Here is a 10033-nt window from a genome sequence, read left to right as displayed (position 1 = left end):
AGTTTGCAGATAGTCTTGGCCTCCAACTGTAGTAATAGTTTATTTCTGTCAATCCCACGGGGGTAAGCCTGTGCCTTCAACACATGGTTGCCAGGCTGTGCTTGTATTTCCTGAAATGACGAGCCACCGGTTGGTATTTAAGATCTTCGTCACCGTCTGTGCCAAAAAAAGGTGCTTTCCTGATTGAGCTTCTGTGAATGGCAATTCCCTCCTTCAACATCCTCGTGGTCTTGCCAAAGTAGTAAAGCCCACAAGGGCATTTAATAAAATATACTACATATTTGGATTCACAATTGAGGTAATGTTTTATTTTAATCGGATTACCATTGTGGGGATGAGCATAAGACATGCCTGTTTGCAGAAACTGGCCGTTTGTACATCCATGACAGTTGTATACACCTGGTTTTCTCGCCAACCAGGTTGTGGTTGGTGTATACTTCGTTACAGGATCAGAGTTCGTAAGCAGGTCACCAATGTTCTTACCCCTCCGATAGCAAAAATGTGGTGGCACTACAAAATTCTTGCCAATCTTGCGATCATTGGCCAGTATATGCTAGTGACCCTGTACGCTGTTTAATGTGACTTGATGAGGTGCTGAATGTGCTCATGATCTTCAAGCGATTCATGTCAGCCTTTCTCTAACGAAGCATATGGGTAGCTCCGCTGGCTGATACTATACATCTTGGATGCACTGACTTTGACCCCTTGCAGATGCACTTACCATAATCCCCTCCTACTGTCTCTGTAAATTCTCCACACTTACCACTTAGACTGTAAGCTCTTTGGGGCAGGGACTCCCTTTCCTATTGTTACTGTCATGTGTGAAGCGCCTATTCTCATTATGTGTTAGATTATTATGTCACATGTATTACTGCTGCGAAGTGCTATGTACCTGTATGGCGCTATAGAAATAAAAATATACATACGTACATACATATTGGTTCCTTAGTAAGCTACGTGTCATTTTTCACACTGAAACTCACTTGTAAGTTAAGGTAAGGTAAATATATATGGTACAGAAGACAAATTGGCATGTTTACAAGCTTCTCCCCTTGCGGCTCATTATTGGAAGCACTCCAAGGCTCCTATAGAGATCTCTTCCGCAGGTCTGACCCTCTGATGAAGCACGCTGATTGCGAAACGCGTAGAAGTCACGTAACACAGTTGTGCTCAACACCAATCCCCAGGAGCCCCCAATAGGTCAGGTTTTAATGGTATTCCAGCTTCAGCACAGGTGGCTCAGTCTGACTTGTTCGCGGGTCATGAGAACTGGAGTTGAGCACCACTCACGTAACGTATTCATTGGCCACATTAGGCCGGCTAGGATAGAGACTCCCACTACTCTCTGGCGGAGTTCCATCTTGGAGATCTACACGTTGGATTCCCGATCACCCCTAGCTATGTCTCTCCAGCCTCAATCTGCGACTGAATCACAATATTTTTTTCATCAAGTTGCTCTACCTGCAAGTGTAAAATGATAACGAATGCAAACGCGTATCTTTGTTTTTTTTCAATGGAATGTAATTCAAATCTCATATACAGTACAGAATTTTTACACGCTGGCAAAATGTCGAAATATAACCATTTTCAAATGGATCTAAACTCTGACAACAAGCTTGTGCTCTCCCCCCCCCCCCCCCCCTGCCCTGGCTGTATTTTTTATTTTTTGGAGGGGGATGGGGCCCCTGTGTGGAAATGGTTGAAGGGCTTGCATTAGGGAGACAGACTCCTGCACATGATCAGGTATAAGGTGGGTGGGGGAGGAGGAGGAGGAGGAGGATGCAGACAGGGAGGAAGTGCTGGTGGAGGCAGGAAGGAGGAAGTGAGTAGGAGGAGGAGTGAGTAGACGTGCTGGGGGTGAGTGAGGGTGAGGAGGAGGAGGAGGATGTGTCTCAGGGTTATGAGGTGTCTCAGGTAGTGCTGCTGGTTGCAGTGAGGAGCAGGAGGAGGCGGTGCATAGTGTCTCAGGCTGCAGGAGGAGGAGTGTGTGTGAGTGAGAGAGGCCGCCGCTGTGCCTCGCCATGTTGTTGTGACTCGGGCCTTCTCCTCGCAGTGTCCGCTCGGTGTGAACCGGGGGAGGGCAGCGCGGGCCCCGGGGTGTGCGGCCTGAGACTCGGGGGGGAGCTGTCACGGAGCCCGGCGGTGAGTATCCCACAGACCCGGGGGGCACTGATCTAGCATCCGCAGCGAAGGCCGCACAGGCCCCGACATGAGGGTGTCTGCCTCGTGTGTGTGTATCGGGGACGGGACGTGTGTATGTTATATGAGGGTGTCAGACGTGTGTGTTGTATGTGGATGAGGGTGTCAGACGTGTGTATTTAATGTGAATGAGGGTGTCAGGCGTGTGTGTTATATGTGGATGAGGGTGTCAGGCGCGCGCGCGCGTGTGTGTTTATATGTGAATGAGGGTGTCAGGCGTGTGTGTGTTATATGTGAATGAGGGTGTCAGGCGTGTGTGTGTTATATGTGGATGAGGGTGTCAGGAGGTGTGTGTGTGTGTTTATATGTGGATGAGGGTGTCAGGTGTGGATGTGTGTGTGTGTGTGTGTGTTTATATGTGGATGAGGATGTCGGGTGTGTGTGTGTTTATATGTGGATGAGTGTCAGGCGTGTGTGAATATTAAGGGGGGGGGGTTAAGGGTGTCAGCAGTGTTTATATTAGAGGGGGTGTGTATAACGTGTGTGTGTGTGTGTGTGTGTGTGTGTGTGTGTGTGTGTGTGTGTGTGTGTGTGTGTGTGTGTGTTGTCTGCCTCATCGTGTGTGTGTGTATATATTAGGGGGATGAGGATGTCTGTATATGAGGGTGAAGGGGGTTGGGGGGTGAGGGTGTCAGCCATGTGTGTATATTTGAGGGGTGGGGGGGAGGTGTGTGTTTGTATATTACTGAGGGTGGGAGCCGGTGTGTTTATATATTGGTGAAAGGCGGGTGAGGGTGTCTGTGTCTATATAGGTGCGAGTCTGCTGTGTGCGAGTCTTCGCCTCATTGTCTGTGTGTCTGCCTGCCTCATGAGTTGTGTGTGTGTGTGTGTGTGTGTGTGTGTGTGTGTATATACAGTGGTTTGCAGAACTATTCACCCCTACCAATAATGTCTTATTTTTTTTTAATTATAAATGTATGCACAGTTTTTCAAACAATTTTTTTTTTTTTTTTAATACAAAGCTGTAGTGGTTAAACTGAACACTGTTGGATGAGGAGGAGGTTAAATGTCAGCAAAGTAAATTTACAAATTAATTTACTGGTTGCATAAGTATTCAGCCCCCTAAGGCTTTGTCCCCGCTGGCTGCTGCGGGGACAAGAGCCGCCCATCAATGGGGCCGGCTCGCTACGAGGGGGGGCCGGCTCGCTACGAGGGGGGGGGGGCCGCCACGCTGCCGGTCCGTTTTCCTGCAGACCGGAAAATTGTGAGCAGAACTAGTGACGGAGCGCTAGGCCACGCCCCCCGGCGGTTCAGCCAATGAGGGCGAAACTGCCGGGTGACATCATGGCTGCGCCCCCCATGTCTTTCCTCCTGCAGCTCACTGCAGACCGGGGAACTCGGCTGCACGCGTGCAGCGCAGACAGCGGGGCCGCAGCCTCCGTCAGTACTTGGTAGAAGCACCTTTTGCATAAATTACTGCTGTCTTTTTGGATAGCAGATGCAAGGACTGGGTCGCTTCCCGAATAATTAAAAACCTTTGCAAATGAACACAAGAAGGCAGAGAAAATAAAAATAAATGAAATAAAATACTGGCCAGAAGTAGCACCTCAACCCAGTAGAGAATCTCCCAGGATCCTTAGGTATATGTTGTAACAGCTTGGGGGAGCGAAATACATAAAATGGAAGAGAATACACAGACAATCAGTGTCGGTACAGAAAAACGTTATAATCACAAAGTGCAATTGTGTAGATACATGCAAATGAGTGCACACACGTGGGGATAGGGGAAGATCTATTGATAGATCTGGAATAAAATATAGACTTACACGGCCCTGTGTAAGCCTGTGCCAAACAAGGTTTCTTTATCTTTTCCAAATGCGTCCCGAGTGGTAAACGTCAGAGTGCTTCGGCTATAGTGCTGATGATGCAGGCGTAGTGATCATAATACGTAACAGTATTAAATAAGGTGTGTGTGTATGTGAGACTCTCACGGCCGTGTGTGTGTCACTGCCTCAAAAGGTATCTTTCTCTGGTGTCTGGGTACTCCCCCCGCAGTTTTTCTCAAACTCGTAGAGAAGTGCAGGTTGCCGGTGCCCACGTGTCCCACAAACATCCAGGATAATCAGAGTTATGATACAAAACGATTTAATGCACACGTTAGAAGCAACCAATGTAAAGATAAAAATCACTCACATAGTAAATGCAACAGAGTCCAATGGCTATTCCCGTCTTTGGGCTGACTGGAACTTCGCTGTCCGGAGTTCAGGGGTGGAGTCAAAGTTAGCCAATGACTACTAAGCCTGAAATGTCCAAAAAGCTCCATGTTCGTCGGGCTACACGTTTCGCACTTGTTACGTGCTTCGTCAGGACGTTTTTGGATAGGTCTCTATTGGCTTTGCACAGTAGGATGGTGACATTTTTGCCCATTCACGAGAAAATTGATCCAGTTCTGATAAGTTTGGGGGATCGTCGATGGGCTCAATTGGATTCAAGTCAGGACTTTGACTGGGCCACTCGAGCATTAATTCTCTTATTCAACCAGCCTTTGTCTTTGTGCGGGTCATTGTCGTGCTGACATGTGAATTTTGACATGTGAGTCTTGGCTGCCTCAAATAGGTTTCCCTCAAGGATTTGCCTGTACTTTGCAGCATCTTTTCTCTCTATCCTGACAAGCTTCCTAGTTTCTGCTGAAGAGAAGCATCTCCATAACATGATGTTGCCACTACCATGCTTGATGGTTGGGGTGGTGTTGACTGCGTGATGGACAGTGTTGGGCTTGCGCCAGACATAACGCTTGGAATTTAGATCAAAAAATAAAATGTTTGCCTCGTCTAACCAAAAACCATTTTCACATGTCTTTTTGTGTAATGGCTCCTTTCTTGCCAACCGTCCATACTGCCCAGCTTTGTGTAGGGACCGACTTATTACTCAACACCCGGTCAACACCATCCCGACTGTCCAGCATGGTGGTGGCAACATCATGTTATGGTGATGCTTCTCTTCAGCAGGGACTAGGAAGCTTGTCAGAATAGTGGTGAGAACGGATGCGGCAAAGTACAGGCAAATCCTTGAGGAAAACCTTATTGAGTCAGCCAAGACTCTGAAACTGGGGAAGAGATTCACATTTTGGCAGGACCATGACCCACCAAAAGACAAAGCCACACTGGAGTAGGCTAGTTGAACAAGAAGGAAGAGAATGACTATTCTTGAGTGACCCAGTCAAGGTCCTGACTTGAATCCAATCGAACATTTATGGAGAGACTTTAGGATTGCAGTCCATTGACGATCCCCAAAAAACTGATCAGAACTGGATCAATTTTCCCTTGAATGGGCAAAAATGTCACCATCCTACTGTGCAAACCTTATAGATACCTATGCAAAAAGTCTCATAGCATTAATTGCTGCAAAAGGATCTTCTAGCAAGTACACGCAACAGCAGCAATACATTTGTTTTGCCGCAGCGTCACCGGCACTATAAGCGCAGCCTTAAGGGGCTGAATGTTTATGCAACTAGTACATTTAATTTTGTACCTTTTCTTTGCTGACATTTTACCTTCTCTTCATATAAGTGTCCAGTTTAACCATTACACGTTTGAATAAAAAATTAGTTTTAAAAACTGCATACATTTTGTAATTCAACAAAATGTGTCATTATTGATAGGGAGTGAATAGTTCTGCAATCCAGTGTGTGTTGAGGGTTTCTGCCGTGTGTATGTGTATCAGGGTGTCTGCCGTATATGTAGGGGGGGGGTGGTGTGCGTGTGGGGTTGTGGTGCAAGTGACTGGTGTGTGTTGATGGTGTCAGCCTCGCGGTGTGTGTATTGGCGAAGGTGTCTGCCTCGCGGTGTGGGTATGGGCGCAGGTGCCTGCCTCGCGGTGTGTATTGGCGCAGGTGCCTGCCTCGCGGTGTGTGTATTGGCGCAGGTGCCTGCCTCGCGGTGTGTATTGGCGCAGTTGCCTGCCTCGCGGTGTGTGTATTGGCGCAGGTGCCTGCCTCGCGGTGTGTATTGGCGCAGGTGCCTGCCTCGCGGTGTGTGTATTGGCGCAGGTGCCTGCCTCGCGGTGTGTATTGGCGCAGTTGCCTGCCTCGCGGTGTGTGTATTGGCGCCGTGCGTGTGTGTGTGTATAGATGTGCAGAGGGGGAGGGAGCGTATATATGGGGAAGGGGTGTTGAGGGGTGTACAGCGATGGAGGAATGTCCCGATATATTGGGGTGTGTGACGTTATTGGCGTCATGCTGTGTGTGTGTGTGTGTGTGTGTGTGTGTATATAGATCATGGATTGATGAGCATGTTTATCGTATAAGGGGTGAGTGTTTGCCCTGTGGGTGTGTGCACATGTTTGTTGATTGTGTCTGCGTGTGTATCAGGGCGTCTGCCATATGTGATGGGGTGTATGGTGTGACGGTGTCTGCCTTGTTGTTTGTGTGTAGGGGGTGCGTGTGAGTACTGTGTTGATGGTGTCGGCCTCGTGGGGTGTGTATTGGGCTGTGTGTGTGAGGGTATTGGCATCATACTTTTGTGTGTATATAGATCATGGGTTGAGCATGTCTACCTCATGCTATGTTTATCGTATAAGTAATTGCACTGTGGGTGTGTGCACATGTGTTTTGAACAATGTAGTTGTGTGTCCCTCTGTTTCTTGGTTGTTATGTTTTGGTGATCTGTTGTGTGTGTTTACCTTACATTGTTATGTATTTTGTGTAACTGTAGTTGTGGATTTGCATTGCTGTCGTGGTGTCTACATATAATTGTGTTTTTGTCTTACACTCTCTCCCTGTGTGTGATTGTCTGTCTTGTGTGTGTTTGTGTTGCACTCTTCTATATCTATCCATGTTTGTTACTTTACTGCAGGTAACTGTTAGAAAATAAATATTTATTTTTAAATTGTAAATAGTCTGTGTTGAAAAACATAAAATAATGGACATGTTGATTTAATTTACAACTGAAAGATGAAAAGAAAAAGCGCGCAGAGACATAGGCTGCGTCCATAGCACGGGAAGCCATGCTGAGGTGTGCGGACGCTCCGCGCTGAGCCCCTGCATCCTCAATGAGGATGCTTTGAGAGGGGGCTCACATGAGCGTCCGCAGGCGTGCTGAGGCGTTGGAGGTTTCAGCCGAGCGCCAAGCTGTTTTTCAGCGCGCTGTCGGCTGAAAACCTCCAATCACAGCACAGCAGCGTCAACGTCACGGCGCTGTGACGTCGGCGTGGTGACATTGACGTCAGTGTGTCACGGGCGATTGGCCCAGCGACGTCACTACCCCGCCTCCAACCACCTCCCCCCGGCTCTCTTCGCGCACGCTGGCTCGCCTGCAAGTCCGTGCAATCGCGCTGACTGAAGCAGGCGAGCCTCAGCGTTAGCGTGCCTCCGCTCTCCCCACACCTCTATGGCCCGGGCCTAAGGCCTGGGACATGGTGCAGGGAGCGGCGCTGGGCAGCGCTGACGCTCATGCTCACCTGCTCACGCAGGAGATTTTTCTTGTCCCTGCATGATCGTCAGCGAGCGCGCTTGTGTGCAGGGAGGCGGGGCTAGGGCGCCACGTCACGGCGCCAACGTCACGGACTGCAATTGGCTTCTGGCAGTCACGTGACCAGCCCTGCGCTTGCATGAGCGGCAAAATGTAAACTTGTCTGTCTCCTGCATTTCCACACGCCTCCGCACGCCTGCGGAAGCGCCCTCTAAAGCCGCGCTGATAGGGATAATGTTTCCCCTCAGCACGCCTCAGCACGGTCTTTTTGACCAAGTCCGAGGCCTAAGGCAATAAAATTACGTGATACTTTCTGTAAAAAATAACTAGTGACAAACTTACAATAAAAGAGCGTTCAGATCTCCCAGATCAGACCTCAGATGTAAACTTCAGCGCGTGTCCCAAAAATGCTGGTAAATGGATAGTCCCACACACAAGGGGGGCAGCAACCCAAAGCTGAGCGAGAATCCCGATTAATAGCCGGAACAGCCGCAGACCGCTGATCGTGTGTGTATATCTAGGTGAATATGGTGTATATGAACCCCCCACCACACGCCCATCGGGGGGTAGTAACTGGGGTTGAAAGAATGAAGCGTTGGAACAGTGCGAAACGCGTGTGGTAGAGTTTGCGTTCAGTGACGAACGACGCTGGAGACTGTGACAACAGACACCGGCATCCTGCGCTCCCCCACGAGGAAACCGCGATCAGCTGTCTGCGGCTTGCTGCTGTGCCTGTTCCGGATATTCACCAGGACTCTCGCTCAGCTGCCCCCCCCCCCCCCCTTGTGTGTGGGACTATCCATTTACCAGCATTTTTGGGACACGCGCTGAAGTTTACATCTTGAGGTCTGATCTGGGAGATCTGAATGCTCTTTTATTGTAAGATTGTTACTGGTTCTTTTTATGTAAAAAATATCACGTAATTTTATTGAATTAGTCTCTGCGCTTTTTCTTTTTATCTTTAGCTTTATTATTGACCCCGTTGATCGCGGGAGGAGCGATTAGCTGCAGGAGAGACATGAATTAATAAGAGACCAAGTAGTCCGCACGCACCTATCACCTACAACAACATAATTTACAAGTGAGCAGGAATTCTAGATCTGTCACAAACGGTATAACATTTTGGGTATATGACTATGATTCGCCAATCCTTTCGCAAACGTTCTAGGATACTCTGGTAGATGTTTCCTCATTTGAGAGAATCTTGTGTGGCCATCACCAACTTTGCATAAGTCCACTCAATGAGGGATTGTAAAGCACTGCAGACTTCTGGGTTAGTCTGTTCATTAATTATTGATGTAGTCACAACACATTTGGCACTTCTACTTGTTACCAATTCTGAGAGAAGTTACATTTAGCTAGAATTTCAGTGTCTGTTCCTCCCTATCTGAAAATGAAAGCTGCCAGTGCACCCATAACAAAGTGGATGTGATTTCCATGACAGTATGCGCGAGCCAAATATTGACTTTGATGTGATTGTGATATAACTAGCTATGGGTCTCTATACTGTCAGTATTAATGGTTTGGTCCCATTACAGTCAGCAACACAGATTGTCCATATTCTGGTTTGAAAGTTCCAACAGGGCTTCTGCATCTTTAAAGGTCCAGCTGTTCTCCTCCATCCAATTGATATGCAGTATTTGCTGCTTGCATTCACTTCCGTCTGGAGAAATAAGTTAACTATTCATCACGTGTTATCCATTCCGTCTTCAGTGTTATTATTCCTTTTCCCTTTCTCGTATAAAACAAGTATTCATTGTGGGTGGTGATACCTTTTTGAAAATCAACACGAGGGTTGAACGTATAGATTAACAATCTCGAGCTCCTTCTTTAAGAGTACATTTGAAGAGACTTGTGACGTTTTGAAAAATCTGAGCCCACATGTCAGTCCCCTGACATTATTATTATTATTTATTTATAACGCGCTAACATTCTCGCTGTTATAGCTGCCAGCACTTTGAGCTGCATTCTATAAACAAAGCATTTTGTCGTGTACCATCCCTGAGATCCCTGACAAGCCATAGGTCTGTTTACACTATTGTGGTGTTCAGTTTGCCCTATCCTTGCTGTTATCATCGCTAAGTGTTGTTGTTGTGTGTTTTTTTGTATTGTAGGACATATCCTATTTGTTCAGGTTAACGCATAAAAATGACGCTTAGCCAGTGTCTGGAACCCAGGCTCTCATGTAAAGTAAAATTTGGTTCTACAGTAGTCTCTGTATATAATTACTAAATAATTAATCAGTAGTTTTTCTGACCAAATGCTTCAGGGAATCACCTTGAAGTAATCCGTTGTTGTTTTGTTTTTCCCCTACACAATCCCTTTGAATTGTGAAACCTGAGCTGCATCAATCACTATCTAATATACCTTTAACTGTATGCACTGATGAACAACAATATTATTTTAGATGTATTGATTAACCGGAA

The 10033-nt window shown here is 47.3% G+C and overlaps 1 protein-coding gene across 9 annotated transcripts in view; it reads left to right on the top strand.

Moving 5' to 3' along the window:
• Positions 1 to 1786: 1786 nt before the first annotated feature.
• PUM2 (pumilio RNA binding family member 2) overlaps positions 1787 to 10033 on the top strand; it is a 101826-nt gene continuing 93579 nt past the window's right edge. For 5 of the 9 annotated variants that reach the window (XM_075598438.1, XM_075598437.1, XM_075598436.1 and 2 more), the window contains exon 1: positions 1878 to 2142. The gene's annotated coding sequence lies outside the window, so the exon portion shown is untranslated. Of the gene's footprint in view, positions 1858 to 1877; positions 2143 to 10033 lie in introns of those variants that run through there. The other 4 variants (XM_075598440.1, XM_075598432.1, XM_075598439.1 and 1 more) reach the window with 4 other exon arrangements.

Source organism: Ascaphus truei, chromosome 4 (assembly GCF_040206685.1).
Source record: "Ascaphus truei isolate aAscTru1 chromosome 4, aAscTru1.hap1, whole genome shotgun sequence".
NCBI lineage: Eukaryota > Metazoa > Chordata > Amphibia > Anura > Ascaphidae > Ascaphus > Ascaphus truei.
Note: the sequence above shows the minus strand (reverse complement) of the source record. Positions and strands in the feature narration are given on the sequence as shown.